Genomic DNA, 22,581 nt, shown 5'->3' on the forward strand with positions numbered 1-22,581 from the left:
CCAATGTGCTACAGTCCCTAACCCCACCTTTCATTCACTTCCTAACCTGCCCATCCCTGAGGCATTTGAGTTGTTGGGTCATGACTGACTGATTCCAGATTCTAGTTTCTACCCTCAAGGCATGCTACTTCCTTGGTCAGCCTACTACTTACTTCCCTCAATAATTTACACCTCTCATCTGACTTTTCCCATGAAACAGAAGCCTCTTTGTGGGCTGGTTCTATCTAATAGTCTTCTTGGTAGCTATCCCCCAGGAGATGCTCTAGGCTGGTGGACACAACAGTTGTTCAAAGCATGCTTGCTAAGCGAATAGAATTTAAATAGAAGAACCCCTTCACCACTTTGTGATAACTATGAGCAATATTCTGAAGGAGATTCTGTACTTTCTGGATATCTGAAAGTGTTTTCCTGACACACAGAAAGAAGCTGGGCTCTCCTTCGCAGAATGCATAAGCAGCAGTGTGTTTTCAAGGCTTAAGGATGAATACAGGTCTTTGGAGTGGTTTAAAACCCAGAGGCAGTAAGTAGCCCCTATCATAGAACTCTTTTATTGGCTGAAGTCCCCAAGAGCAAGTCCCTGGGGAACTCAGCAATGCAGAGCAGGTCTTGGCTGTGCTGCCCATATGCAGGTAAATGGCTGAAGTAATTGTGGTCCTTGGGCAGTCAGTCAAATGCAGAACTGAGACTATAAAAGGGCAAGTGCTCCCACAGAGGAGAAATTATAAAGTATTGTTAGATAGAATAATATGTGACTGCTGACATTTCACCTTTTATTATTATAGCAACGCTTTAAGAAAGAAATGTAGTTAAGGTTGTCAGAATTTCATTTTAACCCCCTCTTTTGAGGCTGTTAAAAATTCACTCATGCTGAAACTTGCCTTTCAGGTTCTCAGCCAGATTTGTGCTTTGTTTTTAATCCGTTGTTCTCTAATGGAATGCAAAATGTAATTCAGGGGAAAGGGTTTTTCCAAGGATCTTTCTACAAACTGCTTCCTATCTCAATTGCCTTTTCCTAGTCTGCCCCATTCTCTGCCAAAAGGTTAACTGTGACAACAAAAAAACCCAAAAGATACACTCAACTGAGAGGAGATTAAAGGCTTTTGGCAGTGTTTATAAAAATAGCTTCAGCAATAAGCAATACTCAACAAGTAGGAATCTGTTCAGCGGCATTCACGAAAGGCAATCACAGCCTTGGAATGCCGTAAATGTCCCTAAGAGATGCAGTTGAATCAACAGGTATTTTTGGAGCATTCACTGAATAAAAGGTAACCAATGACAGTTCAAAAATGTCTTCATAGGTGTGACCTAGAGGTGACAATCTGGTAAGTAGGAGGAACCAGAGATGTTGTCCTCAGGCTCTGTTTGTATAGCAAACCTACTGATTTTATTTATACTGTGTGCTCTTGGCACTGAAAGCTCCACGTGGCCCTCCCCACGGCCATCTCCCACTGGTGACAACATGCTTGGGGATGGGGGAAAGAGATGACGATTCACTGGTCGGCTGCTATGTGCCAGGCAGAATGCTAGGCACTTTATAATCATAAGGTATCATGAAGATATCAAGAGGCATAAGGCCCACCCCCTCATCCCTGCTCTCCAGCTGCAACACACTTTGGGAATATCTACCTGCGCATAAATGGCTTTAAAACACTCCCACACTCGCTTTGCTTATCTTAAACTAAAGCAGCTGTCCAGCTACACTTATTATGTTGATTGGCATATGAGATATCACCACGTATAATAGAGTATTTACTTTTGTAGACATCGCACCACCTGTCTGATAGACATGTTAGGTCTCGCAGGTGCCATCCTTCCCATTAGAGTAGTCCCAGAACCTGGGAAAATGCTATAATTAGCCTTTTGTTATTATAAGCATTTCTGTAATACTTTCCATTTGAAAACTGCTTAATAACCAACTCAACTCTGTATGTCTCACAAGAAATCGGATAGGTCAACACTTGTTAGCTCTGTTTTATAGCCTCGAATCCTCAGGCCCAGGGTTCAAAGAAATCAAGGGTTATGCAGTCAGCTCAGGCTTACAACCAGCACAGCTGTTCTGTTTTTAGCCCGCCTCTCAGCCTGATGCCCAGCTGCTTCCGAATCCTTTCCCTGAATATATATATATATATATATATTATTTTTAAATTCTTGGAATTAGGAAAATTATAGTGAGAATATTGGCCCAAATTCTCCATTTTTAGCATGAAGAACTCACAGCCTGGGATTTTGCCAAGTACTGCTGGAATGATTTTGGCAGATCTGAGACAGCCCTGCAGACAATTTTCCTCAGCTGGTGGAAAAACAGAGCTGAATCTTTTCAGGGGCCATTTCACCCGTCCTGCATCTGTGGCAGCAACTAGGGAAGGTATGTCCCAGGCAGAGGTCAGGTGCACTGCCCAGCTGGGCAGAGGCGGGGGTGTGGGGGGGTGGGGGTGGGGGTGGGGTGGGGTACGTGAGTGGGGAAAGCTGGCTGGTCCTGGGAAACCTCTTTGGAGGGCTACACGGCTGCTCAGGGACCTGCACCACCACAAGAAGGTAAGACTCAGGTAGTTCTAGCTTCTCTGGAATATTTAGCTATTATTTTAGAAAATAGGTGGCAAAATACGGTCAAAGTCATAAAAGAATCACTACAGTTCGGCTTCAGAATAGGTCTTGTGGAGAGATGTGCCTTTTTCCTCGGAGTCAGGCGGTTTTGCCTACCATTCTTGAATAATGCTGTCATCCCACATTTGTGACAATAAAAACGTTTATTATCCCACGTCATCATTTCAGAATCTCTATGATGCTTGCTATTAAATCCGGAGACAGTGATTCCTTGTTAAACCTTGTTTTTAAACTAGCATCTTCCTGGCTCCATAGTGTATGTGCAATGACTGCTCAGAATAGTTCCTTTTAGAGCTATGGTAAGTGCTGCTAATATTTCTGCCAGTACCCAGAAAGACAATCACCTGAACTTAGAACATATTTGTGAGCTGGGTGTGCCTTTCCATTCTAATTCCAAACCTAATTTGTTTCTAATATTCTGTTTACTCCTCTTTGAGCTGATGGGGTCAGCTGATCCATCTCCCATTTCCAAACCAAACACTTCTTCCTCTGTACTCTCATTTTCCTCAGATACATTTACATCATCATCATCATCATCATCACCATCACCAATATTGCTTAAGCACTTTCCATGTTCCAGGCATTGTCCTGAGAATTCTACCTATGCTAACGGATTTACTCTTCATAGCAGTAAAGGGAGTGATTATGGTCCCTATTTTAGAGATGTGGACCCTGCGCAGAGAGCAGCCATGTTGGAATTGGCACACGGGCAGTCTGGCTCCAAAGCAACACTCTTGACAGCTGTGCTCTAGTGCCCCTCTTGGTGGGTACCCTCTGAGTATTTTGCCATTTCCAAAGCATTTTTATGTGCATCTTTTCATTTGATTCTTACAACTACACATAAGGTTTTGCTTAAACTAGAATCCCCCATTTTACTCCTTCCAAGTCTAGGGAAAATATTTTACATTTTATTATTGTTGAATTTATTGAGGGTTTGGCTATTTTTTTCCAGATGAAAATTCTAGATTTAATTGAGAATTGATTCCAGATTTTTAAAATCGACATATAGTAGTGGTACCTATTTTGGGGGTGCATGTGATATTTTGGTAACCGTGTACACTGTATAATAATCAGGGTAATTGAGATATCTGTCACCTTAAATATTTATCTTTGTGCTGGTAATATTACAATTCTTCTCTTCTAAGTATTTTGAAATATACAATAAAATTGTTGTTAACTATAATTTCCCTATTACACCATCAAATGCTAGAACTTATTCCTTCTATCTAACTGCATTTTTGTACCCCTTAGCCAACTAAAATAATGCTATGAACCTCACCTAAAAAGTTAAAGTTATACCCAATTGAAAGTCATCCTCAAATTACTATCCAGGCTTCTTTTTTACCATTTTAAAGCCAAGTTCTACATTTCTCAAAGGGATGTGCTGAACTCAGCAGAAAGAGAGACTATATTTACATGTGTCTTAAGTTATAACTGACTGCATTTCAAAATCAAATATTTTAGTCTTTACATATTTATAGTTATATGAATAACATTTGTACTTTATATGCTTAGATTTATACATACCAGGCTAAATTCCAGAAGGAATTTTCATAGATTTGGAACATATACTGCTTAGAATTTATATATAACCCTATTCTCCTCTCTTGATATAGAGAATAGTTTATCCTACTTTTTATTATCTCTACTTATATAAGGTTTTTTTTTAAAAAAAAGACATATATAATAATGTAGCCTAATAAAAATAAATGATAAATAAATTCTCATATTTGTTGTTTGCAATTTTTGATACACCATCATTAAGTAAACTTCTGAGTTTTTCGTAGAAAACAACTGGGCTTAATTCTATGGGAATATAAATAATACAGATGCCACAACTTGAATCTATACATTGTCCTAGGATCGAAGTCCTTCCATGCCTGTTATCTTACTAATCTTCAGGACATCTCAGGGAGGCTCGTGAAAGAGAAGCTCAACATTTCTACATCACACAGAAGGCAATGGATGCCCTTGAAAGGATTAAAATACCCCCAGTGTCACTCAAAGAAACGAAGCCTGAAGCCATGACTCCTTATAGAATAACTTCCTCTGAATAGGGTCTCACACTCTCCTCTTGGTAAAAGGCTCCCTCCTACTGACAGTCACATAAATACTCCTGCTGAATAATTAATCTTTCAAAAAAGTGGCTTGGGGACGTTTGAGCTTAGGTTCAGCTACTTGGTCCATAAATGTCTACATAAACAAGGTCTAGGAGCACCTGGGAGAGGTCAGTGCACAGACCAAGGTCATAATACATTCCACTGCTTAACCTAACTGAATGACATGGACCAAGAAAGCATTTTCAGAACAGGCAGCTACATTTCATTTTTGCATCTTTAGACCAAAGAAAATAAATACCTGCTGTTTCAAACAGCTGGATACTTCGCCGGAATGCTGATGTATCACCAAAGTCACGGACAGTAGTAATGTTTTCTCAAGGTGGCAGGAAGACTCCATAAGGTGAGGTCCTATAGCCTGCCAAAGAACGAAGGCTTTAAGATCACTGAAAGAATAGAATGATACAGGAGACGGATCTGATGTGTCCAATGGTAAATCCAATCTCCATTTTTGCTAATGGCCCTTTTAAATCTTTAGATTCAAGACTGAAAAAGTGAGTTTTGAAACTCAGGTTCTACCATAGCTTTGGTATTGAAAGGGAGAGATGAATAAAATATATTGAACTCTTAACTTGGTCCAGGGATTTTATATTTGCTATCTCAGGTGATCCAACAATGACCTTCAATAGATATATTTCTATGACATAGAAGAGGAAGATGAGGCTCAAAGAAGTTAAATAATAATTCATGGAAAATCACCTAAGCTGTGTTCTAGAGCCAGGATTTGGACCTAGGTCTATACAATTCTGTGCCTGTTTTCCCTCTGCCTTCTTGAGAGAAAAGGGTATTTGCCTGGAAGTTTTATAGGAAGTGATGGAAGTTTCAATGTGATCTCCCGAACCACACATTTAATGTGCCCTCTTTAAGTTCAGCAGTGCAGAAAGACACTTGTCATGTATGTTCCTTTCCTAGAGAAGCTTGAATATCCTATAAGGAACTTGTATCTCAAATATATAAAGAACTGTTACAACTCAATAGCGATAAGAGGCTGCTTGTGAAAGACAAACCTGCCTGCGTGAGAACCAGCACTTTTCCAGCTAAAGAGAGCAAAGGAACTTGACTTGTTCTTAAACTTGGGGTCTCAGTCTAGTGGTCTGATGGGGGTTTCTCTACTAGCTGGTGGAACTGTTCCTAATCCTACCTGCCACCCTCACAGCAGCACACAACTTTGGGTACGGACGATACGCTCCTCTACTTTGAACCTTCTGGAGGGATGATTTATCTGTCCTTTTCTTAAGCAGTTTCAGAGAAGAAAATTTCATTACCTTCACAGAAATAATTTCTGACTCAAAACTTTTAGGAAAGGTATTTCCTCAAACAAGTAAGAACACAAAGCATTAAAACGTCATCAAATAGCACCACAGCATTCATCAAGGTAATTCCTATAGGTCACACACTATAGTTTAAATGTGTTTTCCTGGATCAATGCAGTAAAGGAAACTCAATTCTCTCAAAAGCCTTTAATGATTGGTATCACTCTTCGCTTAATTCCTAAGTGCCTCCCCCCTCCACCCCCACCCCCACCACCCGCATTAGGGAAACCTCAGCTTACTGAGCAGAGAATGTATAAATGTGATCTTTGGTAGCACTAAGTGCGTGTTTAGATTTTCAACCAGTGTTTGTGCTCCCTGGGAGAGAGCAGAAAGAAGCTGAAACTGTGGCAATTCATTATTGGTATACATCCCCCATGAAGTCTGTCACACAGCTGGCTTTCAGCAAGATATTCACTAACCTTTGGTGAGGAGGCTCATAAAAATCACTCTAAGATAGCCACATGCAAAAGAATGAAGTTGGAACCCTTCCTCACACCATAGAGATAAATGAGCTCAAAATGGATTATAGACCTAAATGTAAGAGCTAAAACTATAAAACTCTTAGAAGAAAACATAGGAGAAAATTTTTATGACCTTGGGTTATATAAAACCTTTTTAGATATGACACAAAAGTACAAGCAGCAAAGAAAATATAAATAAATTTGACTTTGTCAATATTCAAAACTTTCGTGCTTCATTAGAGACCTTTAAGAAAATGGGCAAAGGATCTAAATAGACATTTCTCCAAAGATGATACACAAATGGACAATAAGTACAAACCCAAACCACAACTAGATACTATTTCATACCTACTAGGATGGCTATCATTAAAAAGACAGACAAAAAATGTTGGCAAGGATGTGGAGAAATTAGAGCCCTCATACACTGCTGATGGGAAGGTAAATGGAGCAGCTATTTTGGAAAACAGTCTGGCCATTCCTTAAAAGTTCAAGTTACCATATAATCCAGCAATTCTTCTCCTAGATGTATACCCAAGAGAAATGAAAATATATGTCCACACAAAAACTTGGACATAAATTTTGTGGCAGCATTATTCGTTATTGCCAAAAAGTAGACCAACTCAAATGTCCAACAACTGGTGAATGGCTAAATAAAATGTGGAATTATATGATTCCATTTTTGTGAAATATCCAGAATAGGCAAATCTATACAGACATAAAGTAGCTTAGTGGTTGCCTAAGGCTGGGGGTAGGGTGGAGGAAATGGGGAGTGACTACTAGTGGATTTCTTTTTGGGGTGATAAACACATAAAATTGATTGTGGTGATGGTGGCACAATACCTCTGTGACTATACTAAAACTATTGACTTGTACACTTTTAATGGGTGTGTAGTATGTTATGTGAATTATTTCCCCACAAAGGTTTATATATTTAAATAACAAAGCAAACTTCACTATAGGCTTTGGTTCTCGGTCATGGCTTCCCCTTCAAATTATCTGGGGAACTTGTCAAATACCAATGCCTGGACCACACCCTGGACCAATTACATCATAATCTCTGTGGGTATGACCTAGACATCAGTATTTCTTTCTTTGCCCAGGTGATTTCAATGTTCAGCTAAGGGTGAAAACACTGAGTGTCCCTTTGAGGGGAAACATGCCACAGTACTCACTTCATGCCAGAGGTGTTTCTGTCTAGGGTCCCATCAGATGATGTCTGTGAAGTAAGGTGTCATCTCAGACCTTTGACAGAAGTTTTCGCTGTGATACTAATTGGCACATTTAGAGTCACTCCATAGGAGAGACCAATGCTTACAAGAAGGGACCGAGTGCCTCCTTTCCTGGAGGTCACAGAGGAGGATACTATGCACCACTTGTGGAAACTCTGAACTTGAGCCTCTGATTTCCTCTCTTTTCACAGGTAAACTATGTGTTTAAGCTACTATGGCACTTTCTTTGGAATCTCTGTAGAGCAGTGTTCTGAAATAAAATGCATGGAACCAAAGCATGTACTTAATTACCTGAGGAGTTTCACTTTGGTTCTTTTCATTTAAAAATCTCACAGTTTCACAACTATAAATTTACTGCTGGAAAAATTCAATGCATTGGATACAAGAAACCCATGAATATAAGATCTGTGACTACAGCTTTGCTGGTTATCAATACCAGATACATTAATAAAATGTTGTTGAATGACCAATTGCATGCTCTTCTAAAATTTACAAATCCTTTCTTTGCTCTTAAGCACAATTGTAAATCAAAACACCAGTTTATGTGATTTCAAACAATAAAAACGGTATATTTCTCCATCTAGAAATCAGAATCCAGGGCAGCCATTAGAATTCAACATAGAGACTATCACTTAAATTCAGTTTTAAAGAAGAAAAAAGACTAGTTAAATATTTTAAAATATTCAGATATTATTAATATAGTTAAAAGTCAGCTACAATCAATTTTTAAGTAAGTGGAATAAAAATTTATGAATTGAGGGTAAAAAAGACAGTGTTTTGGAAGATTATAAACACTGGGTTTGCAAAAGAAAAAGGTTGGGGATTAGTTTGAAACAGACACCCTGCAGTGGCCCATCAAAGCAATTTATTGTCATCGATGTGATATGTAACTTGGCCAGATAGTTGCTTAGAGATTTGCTCCAACTTTCTGAAACCAAACTCATAACATAAAACCCCACCAACCATCAACAGGTACATAGAAACATTTTTCTCTATGTCTTTTGCTCTTTCATCCTTTGGCACACAATAGTGTATAAGCCAAGAAAGCATATGCTCATTGCAGTCACAGAGTAATTTTTATCAGTGTTAACATATACAATCCAGCTGGTCCCTGCACGAATGCACATCTTAGCACCTTCAGCAAGTCCCTCTTTATACAGAATTGACCTCTCACGGTCTTTTGGTGGCTCGTCTGGTCAGAACAAACCAGCTGCCGAGGGAAACAGCCCACATTACATGCAGATAGACATCTCTATACTGGTGGCATCAGACCAAAGAAGACTTCTCCTCTCTAGTCATCAAGCTGTTTTAATTGTAGCTTCTCCAGAAAAATAAAAATGTGTAACAGTGATACTTCAAAGCCTAAAGTGTCATCTATATTGCACTATAATTGCTTATGTAGCAATGGAGAGAATGACATTGAATGGAGAGACTGAAAATACTTGGTAAATACAATTAACTTTCATTTAAAAAAAATGGATTGAGGTGGGGTGAGGAAGCATACAAGGAGGAAAATGTAAACAATCAAGAACTCATATCACTGAAAATTACCCCCCCAAATCCACATAAATAATTTTGTCAACATTATGCTTTCTTCAGTCTACCCAAGAGATAGAATGGTGGCAAAAGGACCAATTTAGGGTCATGATTTCTTTTTTCAATTGGTAGATGCACTGGCAAGAAATACATTACCAAAAGGCAGGACTGGCTGTATGATTTGCCTGGCCCAGAGCAAAATGAAAATGCAGGGCCCTTGTTGAGAAATTATTAGAATTGCAAGGTGACAGAAAAGCATGAAGCCAAGCACAGAGTCCTTCTGAGCTTGGGGTTCTGTGTGGCTGCACAGGCTGCAGCCCAGGAAGTTGGTCTGTCAAAAGGCAAGAGATAAAGGAGGCAAGGGTCCCTGTGACCCACACTCAGATCTGTAGTCTTCTAGCTAGTTTAGTGCCTCTTGGCAGAATACACATATTTACAGATTCTTCTGGTTGGAAAACAGCTTAGGAATGACCTGGTGTCACTTTCTCATTTATAGAAACCAACACCCAGAGAAATTAAATGACTTGTCTAAGATCATGAGTTGAATGACAGAGCCAGAACAAAATCCCTCATATCCTGACTCTACACCGACATTCTTTCCCCTATACCACATTGTTGGTCTCCGGTTAAATGTAAACCATCAGAAAATATTAATTACAAAAAGGGTGAGGATAGGGGAGGATGTTATCTCATCAGAAGTTTTTTTCAACACTTCTGCTCAAAGAATAAAATGCAGTTTTAAAAACTGGTTTTAAAATCCCTCTTCTGAGTCAACACTTTCAAGTCCTGGGGTGAAGACATAAAATGACAGCTTCTAACACTGAAGCAAATCACCTTTGCTGAGAGCTTGCTTGAGCCCTAAGAGTTAATGATCATGGGCCAAGGTGGTTATTAGTGGATAGTTATGAGGCAACACGTTAGTAAACTAATCAGCGTTCCTATACAAATATTTAAAATAATTCTAAGATAATTTGAACTTCAAAACTGAGCTAGCCAAACACATTTGTAATCTGAACCCAAGGTTCTAATAAGTTACTGCCTTTTGGATGTCCTTCAATGTGAGGGACATTTTTAGAAAGGTTAACACTTGAGTGGAAACAAAGACTGACATTTTCAATGTAAACATGAGGCCTGGACTTTTTTATACAAAACAAAATACATCTATCTTCCTAACTCAGGTGTGTGCGCAAATTTAGTACATCAAAATATCTGTTGCAAGGACACAGTCATTGAAAAATACTATATAAATTAAATAGAAATAAAACTTTAAAAAAAGGTATTTATACAAAACACCTAAATAGATGATGAAAGAGTTCAAGGTAGGCTGGCGATAGCATGACACAATGAAAAAACACCACGCAGGAAGGCAAAAGACAGGTGCCAACCCCCTTCAAACAAGGCTACTCGCTTTAGGGCCAGACAGATCTCCAATTTGAACCCTAGATCAATATATATTTCATTTTTCTAAGCCTTGGCTAACTCATCTGCAAAATGGGGTAGATACTAAAGCCAAATGACTAAGTTATTAATAGACGTTTTCTAGATTTCTCTGTAAACTCTGCAATCTATGATCCATACACCTATAATTTTACCTTATTGAGTTGTCCCCCAAAATTTTCACTGGGCGGGGGTTAAAATTAACTTTGCAAGTCTAACACTTTGCACAGCTTTATGCTCTGTAGGTAGCAATAAGAAAAAAACAAAATATTCTCTGGCTCAGATAGATTTTGGCATAATTACAGGTCTGGTGTTTAGAAAATGAGGCCCGGATGAAAATGGTGCAGAGACATGAATAACTCTAAAGTGTCTGAGACTACAGTACTTACATCTCATTAACTGCCAATTACCGTATTCATAATGTAACACAAAAAGGAAAAACACAAAGGGACTTAAAAAAAATCCCTTTTATATGGACTTCAGTTTACACCTGGCCTCTAAAGGCAGGATTAATGAAATAGGTTGAGAAAGGGAGTAGTTAGATTGAGCAATAAAAACACTTTTGATAACATGTGAGGCTATAAAAACGGCTTGGCTGAAGCTATTAGCCAAAGATAAATAATACCCTGCAGGAGGAACAGAAACAGCTTTTTCTGGATCATAAGGTCTGGTATGTTTTTAAAGACCTTGCTCTCACTGAAAATGAGACATTCATTTAAAGAGACATTTTTGAAGTTCATGGTTTCATGACATTTTTGTATTCAAAATCTTGTCTCTGTTCTGGCAAGACCATGATGAAAAGTTTTGTCAAAATGTGGGAAGAAAAATAATCCTTGGCTATTTATTTTATTATTTCATTATTAATCTTACTACTATCACTATTTCTATTATTACTATTGCATTCTTCTTATTTTGACCACTACTACTGGTAATGCTTTTACAACTACTGCTTCTACATGTAACGATAACTCTGCCTAGACTCCTAATGAGGCTGTAGTCTTAAGCTTGATGTGTTTATTGAATTTCTAACATCTAGTGAATAATATTTTATTACTCAGCCCCCTTGTATCCCAGGCTGATTTGTTCTACATCAGTGTGGTCTATGGACCAGCAGCTTCCAGCAGCTTCCATATCACTTGGGAATTTATTTTAAATGCAAATTTCTGGGTCCCACATCAGATCTACAGAATCAGAAGCTCTGAGATAGGGGGCCAAGAATAAGTGGTGTGTTTGTTTGTTTGTTTGTTTGTTTTTAGAGTCAGGGTTTTACTTTGTTGCCTGGGTATGAGGGGAGTGGCATGATCATAGCTCACTGCAACCTCAAACTCTCGGGCTCAGGGGATCCTCCTGCCTCAGCCTCCTGAGCTGCTGGGACTATAGGAGTGCACCACCATGCCCAGCTACTGTTTTATTTTTTTTTTTTGTAGGAAGGAGTCTTGCTATGTTGCTCAGGTTGGTCTCAAACTCCTCACCTCAAGTGATCCTCCTGCCTCAGCCATTCAAAATGCTAGGATTACAGGCGTGAGCCACTGTGCCTGGCCAGGAATATGTGTTTTTAAAAGCTCATTTGCCCAAAGATTGTGATGCTCAGATTTGAGAAGCTCTGTGCCACAAAGGAAGTGACTCAGGTACTAGAGAAGAGAGGAAGAAGGGATGAAAGACAGAATGAACATCTGAGCCACCAGCTACAGGCTTTACCTTGTCTGCTACAGGGCAGGCTGCCAAAGCTAAGAAGAAGAAAGTGTGAAGCACGTTAAGCCAAGGATAAGAAAGTAAAGTCTGGGGCAGATTTTCAGGAAAGAGAGCTCCTTCTCTCTCAGCTTTGGGCCACCACAATGAGCAGCATCACCAGAACTTTCCCCTAGATACTTTTTGTCACTGAATACTGAAATTTATGAGACTTCCTATTTTTTATCAATGTGGACAATGTCAGATTAAATTAGCTATAGTTTCTAAATTAGTATTTCTTAAGATGTGAGCTCTACGCATTTCAGGGTATCAGCGACCCCCCGTCCCACTAAATCAAAATCCCTGGGGGCTGCATCAAGTCTCAAATGACTCCTGGGCACTGTCAAATTTGGGGACTGCTGTTCTACTCTTTTGGCCTGACCTGACACTTAGTTTGGGATGAGGTTTCACAATATATCTGCTTTCTTCTTCTTTTGGTAATGACATGTTTCCTCAATAACAAAAGTAGAAAATAACATTTTTAAAAAAGCACAAAGAAGAAAATTAAAATTACCTATATTACTATCATCCATTTTGATAAAAAATAATTATATAAAATAACTTGTATCAATTGAATAAAATTGAGATATAAAATAAATACATGAGTCAATTAAAAGATACCACAATTTATTTAACTAATCACCTATCTTATCTTTAAACATCTAGAATCTGTTATCCATGTTTTCAAGTTTTATAAATAATGGTGGCCAAATGATCTTTTATGGTTAACTCTTATAATTGAAATTTCTGGATCAAAAATTATGCCGGCCAGGCACAGTGGCTCACACCTGTAATCCTAGCACTCTGGGAGAATGAGGTGGGAGGATCACTTGAGGTCAGGAGTTCAAGATCTGCAAGAGTGAGACCCCTATCTCTACTAAAAAAAAAAAAAAAAAAAAAAAAAAAAATTAGCTGGGCATTGTGGCTCACACCTACAGTCCCTGAGGCAGGAGGATCTCTTGAGCCCAGGAGTTGGAGGTTGCAGTGAGCTACGACGATGCACTCTACCCAGGACAACAGAGTGAGACTCTATCTCAACAACAACAACAAAAAGAAACTGAAAAATTATGCCTTCTTTTGAAGTATTTGATACACACTGCCAAATTGCATCCAGAAAGAGAGTACCAGGTTAGAACCACAACAGGTTGTAAACTGGTAAAGCCATGATGGAGACAACTTGACAATATAGACAGGAAAACTGACAACTTAGAGTGACCTTGTTTAAGGAAATATTCGAAATAGTAAAAATTTGGAAACAATTTAAATACCAGCTAATCCAGAAATGAAGAGATGAATATCACACAGCAGTTAAAATATATGAACTGGATCTATATGTATCAATATAGATTTCTCTGAAAACATAATGGCATAATGTTGAATGAAAAAAATCTTGGTAAAAGCATACACACAGAATGGAATCAGTTATGTAAAATTTAATAAAAGTAAAAATATACTGTTGCAGCTGTTTACATACATATGGGAAGTACAAAACCATGTACAGAAATTGTACTCTTCAACATAGTGGTTAATCTCCGGAAAAGAATACTGTATAAGAGGTATAGAAATTTTAGTGGGATCCATAATATTTATTTTATTAACAAGCAGTTTTGAAGCAAACAAGGTAAAATGTTACCCTTTCTAAAATCTAGGGCACAGTTCTCAAAATGTGTCTGAGAACATCTGGGAGACTCCAAGTCTCTTATAGGATGTCTGTGAGGTCAAATAATAATCTTAATAATAATACTAAGATATTTATAAATGTTTCTTCTTCACTGTGTTGACATTTGCACTGTTGGTAAAAATCAATTATCGGTAAATCTATGGGATGAATCAAGGCAGTGGCACCACCTATCTGAGCAGTCCAGGGGCGGGGAACCTGCAGCCTTAAGGCCATATGTGGCCTTCTAAGTCCTTAAGTGTGGCCTCTTGACTGAATCCAAATTTTACAGAACAAATTATTTTATTAATACATTTTTTTTCATCTTTTATATTTTTATTTCATTTTAAAAATGGATATTTAGAATATCACTGTCTAGGGGATGGACATGTTTGAAGCTCTGACTCAGGGGGATGGGGGCAAGGGCAATATACGTAACCTAAACTTTTGTACCCCCACAATATGCTGAAATAAGAATAAAAAAAAAACAACAAGAAAAAATATCAAAGAATAAAATAAGTTTTAATGAAATAATTCTCCCAGATTGACCAGCACAATTAGAACATTAGTGAGCCATAAGGGCTAAACTGGTGGCTGCTATGCTCATGATTTAGTTCTAACTTCCCCTGCCTGACTGGCACCACTACCACAGGAGGCTGGTTGGTGAGAGTTTATGGGGGTCGAGTATGCCAATCTGTTATCAGCTTTTGAAAATGGTGCACTGTGTTTCTCTTTGAAGTAAAATTTGTGAATAGTTGCACAGCTCAACAGTATTTTTTAATTCTGTATGCTTAACAGCCCATCGTGTCAAAGAAGACCAAAAGAATGCTGAAGGAAGAAAACAGATTTTTTTAAATCAGGATTGGGGACTGCAATATTACCTTGTTTCTGCTAAAGACAAGATGATTTGCTTGCTTTGTGATACTGCAATATCAGCATTAAAAGAAATCCAATGCTCATCAGCATTGAATTGAATACTCATAAGGACCACAAATATTTTAAATTACAAAAGCTTGTATTGCAGAAATGAAAAGATGAAAAGCAAAAGCAAAGACAATTCTTTCAAGCAGCAATAAGACCTGGAAATAATGCCAGTGAAGCAACTTATGAAGTAGCTTATACACTAGGGAAAAAGGGAAGCCATTCAGTGATGTAGAATTTATGAAAGAATGCATTGTCAAAATTGTAGGATGCTTAGACCTGACAATGTTTCAAAGTACAAATAACTGCCTCTTTCAAGGGAGCACCATAACTGATTGGTAGCATGAATTAGCCTTCAACTTAACAACTTCATGCAATACATCAAAAGGAAAATGTATATTATTCAATCACTTTGGATGAATCAACTGATACTACTGATTTAGCACAGGTTTTATACTTCATTCAGGTCTTAACAGAAGATTTTCTTTGCTACAAAGAGTTGTTTGCTTTGGGCACTCTTGCAAACAGACCGTAGGGAATAGATATCTTCAACAACTTTCAAGACAAATGTAGTGACGTTGGACTGAATTTGGTAAGTTTAGTGAGTGTACGTACAGATGGTGCACCTTCCATGACAGGAAAACATGAAGGGTTTATCACACAGATTTAAAAAGTATTAACAGATCCAGATGTTCTCACTTATTTTCATTGTATCTTGCACCAGCAAAATCTCTGTGCTAAAGCTACTATTTTAAGTGACACTTTGCAACAAGTTATAAGTATTGTGAACTCTATTTGTACAAACGCAACATGGCATCTTCAGTTTTGTAACATGATCAAATTGAATGATGAGGTATTCAATGTGGATTTGCCATATCATTCTAAAATGCATTGGCTATTGCAGGGACAGGTGTTAGTCAAAATTTTACCTCTGTGAGAACAGTTAAATTTTATGAAGAACAGAATCAGCAATGTGAATAACTGAAATATGATTTTCATAGGAATGTAGCATTTCTGTGTGATATCGTGTCAAATAAAGATGGCTTGAATATTTCTTTGTAAGGTAAAATTAAATCTATATATGATATGTGGCAAAAAATGTCCAAGCATTTTGAAAAAAGCTATCTTTCTTCAAAACACTTCTTCTTCAAAAGCAAATTTTGGATGAACATTTTCCCCAGTTAGCAAAGATCACTGATGAGCAGGATGATATATGTGATTCATCTGAGGAATATGCAGCTGTTATAGACCTATTAATTGCAGAATACAATGAAAGGTTCATTGACGTTGAGAATCATGACATCACACTCAAGCATTTTAGCCTCACCTAGTTGATACCACCAAGGCACCTAAAGAACTACAGATGGAATTGATTGAGCTCCCAGTAGATGACATTTTAAACTCATTGTTGATGCTAATAAAGATCCAATGGAAATATGGAAAAATGTAGCAAAATACCCATGCCTTTGGCAACATGCCCCCAAAAATGCTTTTTGCTTTTCAACTGTGTATTGCTGTGAATCTACATTCTCCTGCCTAACCCAAACCAAGACACCCTTAAGGTCACAAATGACTGACAGCCATCTAGAAGATCAACTGAAACTGTGGACCTCCATGCTGAACCAAATATTCAAATGCTTTCCAACAAAGAGCAGACACAACAAAGTCATTACAAAGTTAGGTAACTTGAAAATTAATAAATAGTTTTCATTTTTTGAAATTATTAAGTACATAGTAGTTAGATTTTTACAGACTAATGTACATTTTTAAGTATATATAATTGAAGTTTCTTGAATGTGGCCTTATTTGATTACAGCTAAATTAATGCAGCCTTCCAACATGAAAAGTTTCTCTACCCCTGGAGTAGTCATTGTATTCTTCATACCACACATTTGCAGTAAAACAGCAACAACAAAACACAGAAAAAGCCAGTTTCATTTAAGAATGTCCTTGATGAAGCAGTAAAAATTACTTTAATTAAACCTCAACCCTAGAACACTGTTTTTAAAAAATATTCTGAGTGACAAAATGGCAAGCGTACATCTAGCACTGCTGCTGCAGACTGAAACATCACGATTATCTTGGAGAAACGCACTTTGCGTGACTGTTTGAATTGTGAGCTGATCCTACCTGCTGTCTTCATAGAATATTATTTTTTTCTTGAAAAAGCCACTGAGAAACAAACTATGGTTTTTCAGACTTGGGTGTTTGGCAGACTTTTTCTCAAAAGTGAATGAAGAGTCTGTCACTTCAAAAAAAAAAAAAAAAAAATGACAGTATTTGTTGCCAATGATAAAAATTGAGCTTTCAAATGAAAATTAGAATTTGGAAAACTTAGATACACCACTGTGGGCTTGACACATTCCCAATAATTGAAGATTTCTCAGATCAGTGGAGATGTAATAGATAAAATCCTGAATTTTGCACTGTATAACAAAATGCATCTGTATCTGGAAGTTCTGCATAACTCAGTGAACCAATATTTTCTAATCATTGCCTGATGTTACAAAATCATGCATGGGTAAAAGATCCATTGAACGTGAAAGATAAATGAATGGATTTTAATGTAACAGAGTATGAAAAATTCAATGATACAGTTTCAGATTCCACATTGCAACTATCCTTTAAGAAACTACCACTTGTTGAGTTTTGGTGTTGTATCAAAGCAGGATTTTCACAGTTATCATAAAAGGCTAATAAAATATTCTTCTTTTTCTCAACAACATACCTGAGGATTAATTTTCTTCATATACTCCAACAAAAAAGCGTATCACAATAGGTTAAATGCAAAATTAGAAGAGATACAAGAATCTACTTGACTTCTATTAGGCCAGACATTAAAGAGATTTGCGAAATTGTAAAACAACACCACTCTTCTCAATAATTTTTTTTCTTTTGAAGATGTAGTTATTGTGATAAAAATGCTATTTATGACAATATATAAAGAATATTATTGCTATTTTAAATTAATTAACAAATATTTTAAATATTTCTATTTTAATTTCTAATGTGGTAAATATTAGAAACATTAATGAACACAATTCCTTTGGAGTTCTAACAATTTTTAGGAGTGAGATCAAGTAATTTGATAACTGCTGATCCAGGGAGTGGATAGACAGATCCTCTTATTATTTCCTATACTTCTTTATGTATACAACTAAAAATAAAAAAGTGAAAAAGCCTACCAGCAGCATATGAGGATATGCATGAGTCTATATTCTTACCAAGCCTAAGAATGATCATTAAAGAAAAAACAAACTTTGTGAATCTGAGAGTAAGCAAATGTTATGATTTTAATTTTCCTCTCTTTTATTATGTGAGTTTGAACAATTTTATGTTTACTGGTGACTTTAAGTTCTTTTTTTGTGTATTGTCCTTTTTTATTCATGTATTTACTCATTCATTCAACATATATTTTTTGAACATCTTGTATATACTATGCTTTCTTCTAGGCATATCTGGAATATAGCAGTGATCAAGTCATAGGTCTATTGCAGGACCATGGTGTGTGGGCCAAATTTGGCCTACTTTCTATTTTTATAAAGTTTTATGGGAACACAGTCTTGACTATTCATTTACACATTGTCTATGGCTGCTTTTGAACTATAAGAGCAGAGCTGAACAGTGGCAATGGAGACTGTGGTGCCTGCAAAGTCAAAAGTATTTACTATTTGTCCTTCACAGAAAAAGTTTCCTGGCCTTTGGTCTACTGTATTCTGAAGGAATCTAGTCTCTTTCCTATATATTTGTAATGCTGCTTTATATATTAAATAAATTGTGCCTTGCAGATGTTTTCCCTTGCACTTATTTACAGCCCTTTATTTGATGTTTTTTTTTCATTGTGTAGAGTTTTACATTTTATATAGCAACTTGATCAAATCTGTTTTTCTAATATAACTGTTCTTAATCTTTAGGGAGCCTTGGTTATTTTAATAATTTATTGACTATTTTTGCTTTTTATTTTCTTCCATATGAATTTTTAAATTATCTTGTCAAATTACTGAAAGAATCCCTCAGTAAATTCTGATTTCAATTGCATTAAATTGTTAGATTACTTTGGGGAGAATTTGCATTTCTAAAATATTGATTCTTCCTGTCAATTAGTATAGAGTGTTTTCCTGTTAAATCTCCTCTCCTTCTAAATTATTTTATAATTTTTTCAAGGTCATCTTATACTTGTCTTTTAATGTATTATGTCTTTTAAAATGGTTATTTTTTGTCCTTTAATGTCTTTTAAAATAGTTATTTTCTATTTTAGGGTTGTTAATGTGACGTGTTTTTTCCTGTTTATTTTCTATTTGATTATGGCTAATAAGTACACTTTATTTCTGTAAATAGGTGGTACACTGAACTCTTTAAAGTTTTAATAGCTTTCTTTTTCAGTCAATTCTCTTCAATTTTCAATGTAGACAAATGGGCATTTGTTTGACTTCCCCTGTCTGATCCCTTTACCTAATTTGCTTCCTTGTCATTATATTTGCTAGACTTTTGAGAAAAATAATCATTAATTTACATTCCTTTTCTTGTTTCTCATTTTGAAATACATATAGAATTTTACATCTAAGTAGATATTTAACCTTTATTCCAAATAAATAATCTTTATCATTTTAACTAATTAGCCTTCTATGTCTATGGCATTAAGAGTTCTCATCACTAGTGTATATTAAATCAAGTACTTTGGAGGCATCTATAGAGATGAAATTTTCTTATTTAACCTACTAGTAAGATGAATTATAATAACAAATTTCTCTAATAGTAAAATTTCCTGTGTTTTTAAGAACCAGCTTTTTGGTCATGATATGTTATTGTTTTTAATGTTTGCTGGATTGAATTTGCCAGTACTTTACTTGGGATTTTTCAATCTGTGAGGTTGATTTATAGGATTTGGGTATCATCTTTGTTAGTATTTGTCTTGTACTGTAAAAGAAAAAGGAATTGGGATGGTCACATCTTTTTTCTATCCCTAGAATTGTTTAGAGCTGTTAAGATTATAAACATATAAGTTATAAGTCATGAAATGGGGTACATAAAATTAAGATAATGAAAATGAGAAATGGTATAAATCTACTCCATTGAATAATATAGAGAGATATCATAATCATGCAGTTAAAAACAGCAACAAAAACAACAATTAGAGTCAGATTTATTTCTTGGTAAATGGGGGCAATGAAGAAGTGCCCTCCACCCTCCAAATAACAACTAACAGATAAAGAAGTAAGCTTCTTCTGCAGGCATTGAATTAATTAAGTTCACACTTCTCCTAGGTGTATGGGAATAGCCACTGAACTGAGAGACCAACTATGAAGCTTAATCCATGATATTAACACATATGAAGAAAGAAAAGGTCAACTCCAGAGCATGGCCACTGTAGATAAATTGAGCTTAGAGAAAAAACAGACTTTGGCAGTGCGTGTTGGGCACTGTTCACAAGAAGGAAACATAGAGTCCAAGAGCCACAAGCATCCGGTGATGAAAAATGTGTCCTCTAGTGGTGACACAGGCATTTCCCCAGGCCTTACCATTCCCTGGAGAAATGTCCCTCAAGAATACGACCCTTTGCTGACTCCATGCACACCATCAAATTTCTGCTTATGAATTCAGCAATCTCTGCTGATCCCAGGAAAGGTTGTGGGAAGTGCCTGGATCCACAGATTGAAAACTTTTTTTCTGCTAGAAAACACCTATATGTTTTTATGCAAGATTCATTCCCAAGCATATCTCCAAGGGACGTGTATGTAATACCAGACCCACCAGCTGACACTGCATGTCTTTCTTTATGATATGAAATTCTTTTGACTTAGTGTGGCAAATTTTAGAAGGATAATTTCAAATGCATTCTAATTTACAAAAGAATGAAATGATGACCTAATTTCAGTACTTTGAACATTAGAAACAAATTGCATATAACATACCTCACTGCTCATGGCAACCTATCTGCGTGGGTCTGGACCGGCTTACTGAGAACTGTTGGGCTGGATAATGCCCATGGCATTTCCATTCTATGAATCTATAAGTCATTTCATCTTGTTGTAACTTTCTAGCATGGTATATAAGGCTTCCTTAGAGGAGTTATCATTTGGCCACCAATTACCTTTCCCTGGGATTACTTTTTGTCTATTAGCTAAAGGTATCAAAGGATTTGGAAAGAATTCTCATTCTCATTTTTGGTGAAATTTGCAAGCAATGATCAACTACTCTATCCTTAGCTCTCAAAAGGGAATTGATGGATAATAACATATTGGAAATATGTGACTCTTAGCAAGTTATTTGCATCAGTAAGGTCCATCTTTAAAGTTATGCCTTTTTACTTGGTTAAAAATTATGCCATCTTTTAAAAAAGTCAAGATGGAAATACCAAAAGGATAAAAATGAATACAGTAGATATTATTCTGTCAGATTTAACTATATAAATTTTTGATACCATTTTTTGATGAATGATAGATATATTTTGATCTACAGGGCAGAAACAGTCAAATATCAGCAATTGTATCCAACATGTCTCAATTATTAAAGGTTCGTGAGCTTATTTTATCTTATAGGTGAACAGAAATGTATCCATCAATTTACCAATGACAAGAAAGTCACACTGAAACAAATTGGTCTTATTTTTCACTCAAGTATTCAGTCATAACACTTTTGAGAAAGGAATGACATTTGTTTTATGATTTGCCGTCATTTGGCTTCTCTTCCTGTATCAAACTGAACGAAACAATATTGTACCATTCTGCTGTTGTGATCACACCACATTTCGACATATGTTCAGTATTTGGCTCTAAGTGCCACTGTGTCACCAGGTTCATACTTGAATCCATACTGGAGTGTGTGTGTGAGCACGTGCATGAGCATGTCTGTGAGCTTGTATGCAATCACATTTGGACATTTGTTTCCTGCTAACAGAAATCCAAACATATGTTCGAGACCAAGTTTCCCTTTCTTTTTGACACATTTTCTGTGATTAGATGCATTAAGAAATACAACAGCATTAAAAATTAGAATGGGTGTGTATTTGTAAACATCAGCTGTGGTTATGGCAAAGACCTTTACATCAACTAAAATGTGTCTGCTGGAACCACAATCCAACCAAGACACATTTTCATTTACTTTATAGCACAGTTCAAATCATTACAGAAGGAAAAAAACCTTTCCCCATACAAAAATAAAAATGGTGAAATAACACAGAGCTTATTTGAACATTAAACTATCCTCTATAAAAATGTCAGCCTAACTGGATTACTTCCATCAATGCTGCAAAAATGGAATTGGCAAATGAGATTTTGATGGTGGCAGTTGAAAAAAAATGTTTTTTTGGTATTTCATTCTTGTGGTTTATGAGGTTACTAAAACCCTCAATGTAATTATGGTTTGACACTTTCTATCATTTTTTATTTATAGTCTTCTAAAGGAAGTGGTGTAAACTGCATTCTTTAAAACATCATTGAACATGCTTTAAGTGCCCAAAATGTCATAGGGAGTGAAAAACGATGACTCAAAACATGAACAAGTCTCTGGATACAGATTTAAGATCCATGAAAACTGGAGATAAAGGCCCTGCTCTAAGTTACATTTACACAGACAGGC

The 22,581-nt window shown here is 36.6% G+C and overlaps 1 protein-coding gene across 6 annotated transcripts in view; it reads right to left on the reverse strand.

Annotated features, from left to right (window-relative positions):
• Positions 1-22,581, reverse strand: part of THRB (thyroid hormone receptor beta) — a 361,122-nt gene that overhangs the window by 256,021 nt on the left and 82,520 nt on the right. For 2 of the 6 annotated variants that reach the window (XM_069475447.1, XM_069475446.1), the window contains exon 2: positions 4,963-5,079. The exons of the other annotated variants lie outside the window; for them this stretch is intronic. The gene's annotated coding sequence lies outside the window, so the exon portion shown is untranslated. The remainder of the gene's footprint in view (positions 1-4,962; positions 5,080-22,581) is intronic. 6 annotated transcript variants of the gene reach the window in all.

The sequence above is a fragment of the Eulemur rufifrons genome, chromosome 7 (assembly GCF_041146395.1).
Source record: "Eulemur rufifrons isolate Redbay chromosome 7, OSU_ERuf_1, whole genome shotgun sequence".
NCBI lineage: Eukaryota > Metazoa > Chordata > Mammalia > Primates > Lemuridae > Eulemur > Eulemur rufifrons.